Genomic DNA, 2,073 nt, shown 5'->3' with positions numbered 1-2,073 from the left:
TCTGTAGCTACAACATGGGCTTATTTTTCTCCCGAAAGGGCTCAAAGTATCCTTTCCAGGGTCTAGCTCTTCTTACCAGTTGAAAAAGATGCCTTTTGAGTCGTCCCATTTGATTAATCCTCTTCTTTGAGAGGCCTCTGATGTACTTCTGCCCATTCCAGGCATTCCCAGATGCCTTGGAAGTGCCCCAGGGCTTCCACCAGCTGCCCGAGCCATGAGAAACACAGTGCGGACGTGGGTGTCCCTCTCCAGCTTCTGGTGACAAGCGACTGAGAGCCCTGCAAGGCTAATGGCAGAGTTCTGGTGCTGTGCCCCCCTCTCTGGTCCTCCTCACAGGGCACAGAGTCTTCCGGGGCTCTGCTGATGTGCCTACCTGCCTGGGCTTCCCTGCTCTAGAGCTGAGACTTTGGTCAAAGCAGGCCTGTGTCTCTTTAGTGGGATCCACAGCAGCGTGGCCTCTTTCCTCTAATTTGAGAACTCTGAGCCCACTGCCTATCTGGTGGCTGTCTGGGTCCACTCTGTATCTGCTTTCTTCTGAGTATTGGCTCCTACCAGCAAGGGAAGGCAAGTAGGCTATGGAAGGTGACGGAAGCCGAAGTTTTTGACAAAACTTCCTAGACTGATTGAGAGTGGCTGGTTTCTGCCATATCTCATTTGTTCACTCTCAATTGCATTCAGGTTCGATTCCTTTTTTTTTTAATTTTTTATTGTTATGTTAATCACCATACATTACATCATTAGTTTTTGATGTAGGGTTCCATGATTCATTGTTTGTGCGTAACACCCAGTGCTCCACGCAGAATGTACCCTCTTTAAATACCCATCACCAGGCTAACCCATCCCCCCACCCCCCTCCCCTCTAGAACCCTGTTTGTTTTTCAGAGTCCATCGTCTCTCATGGTTCGTCTCCCCCTCTGACTTACTCCCCTTCATTCTTCCCCTCCTGCTATCTTCTTCTTTTTCTTTTTTCTTAACATATGTTGCATTATTTGTTTCAGAAGTACAGATCTGTGATTCAACAGTCTTGCACAATTCACAGCGCTCACCGTAGCACATACCCTCCCCAATGTCTATCACCCAGCCACCCCATCCCTCCCACCCCCCACCACTCCAGCAACCCTCAGTTTGTTTCCTGAGATTAAGAATTCCTCAGATCAGTGAGGTCACATGATACATGTCTTTCTCTGATTGACTTATTTCACTCGGCATAACACCCTCCAGTTCCATCCATGTCGTTACAAATGGCAAGATCTCATTCCTTTTGATGGCTGCATAATATTCCATTGTGTATATATACCACTTCTTCTTTATCCATTCATCTGTCGATGGACATCTTGGCTCTTTCCACAGTTTGGCTATCGTGGACATTGCTGCTATAAACATTGGAGTGCATGTACCCCGTCGGATCCCTACATTTGTACCTTTGTGGTAAATACCCAGTAGTGCATCAATTCCATTTTTAAAGATTTTTATGTATTTACTTATTTTGAGGGAGAGAACATGTGGGAGTGAGGGGCAGAGGAAGAGGGAGAGAATCTGAAGCAGACTCCCCCCCCCGAGCACAGAGCCCCATGAGGGGCTCAATCCCAAGACCCTGAGATCATGAGCTGAGCCAAAATCAAGAGTCAGACACTTGACTGACTGAGCCACCCAGGCGCCCCAATTCAATTTTTAAAAAATAAATTGCTCTTCTCAAATTACTGTGGATTTGAGCTGGAATCTTCAGTTTGGGGACTGCCTGAAAATGCCTTTGTTTTCTAAGTCCAAATGCAAATCAGATGAACGCAGAGCCTGGGAGCTACCACGAAATGTTAATGACAAAAAAAGAAAGCTTTATAGAGTGTTTTTAGCTCATTTTATTCATTAAAAAAAAGGAAGGGAGGGAAGGAGGGGGGAATTTAGGAAAGTAAATGGAATCATGTCTTATTAAATATGGCGGAGCTACTCTGGAGTGCCCCTTCATTTTTCAAAGTTCTATGCCTCATTCACTTTTTTTTTTTAAATTGTGGTTAAAAAAAAAAAAACCCCACATAACTTCACTTCTGATTTATGAGACTATAATCTTTCCTGCCA

The sequence above is a fragment of the Zalophus californianus genome, chromosome 6 (assembly GCF_009762305.2).
Source record: "Zalophus californianus isolate mZalCal1 chromosome 6, mZalCal1.pri.v2, whole genome shotgun sequence".
Lineage (NCBI taxonomy): Eukaryota > Metazoa > Chordata > Mammalia > Carnivora > Otariidae > Zalophus > Zalophus californianus.
Note: the sequence above shows the minus strand (reverse complement) of the source record.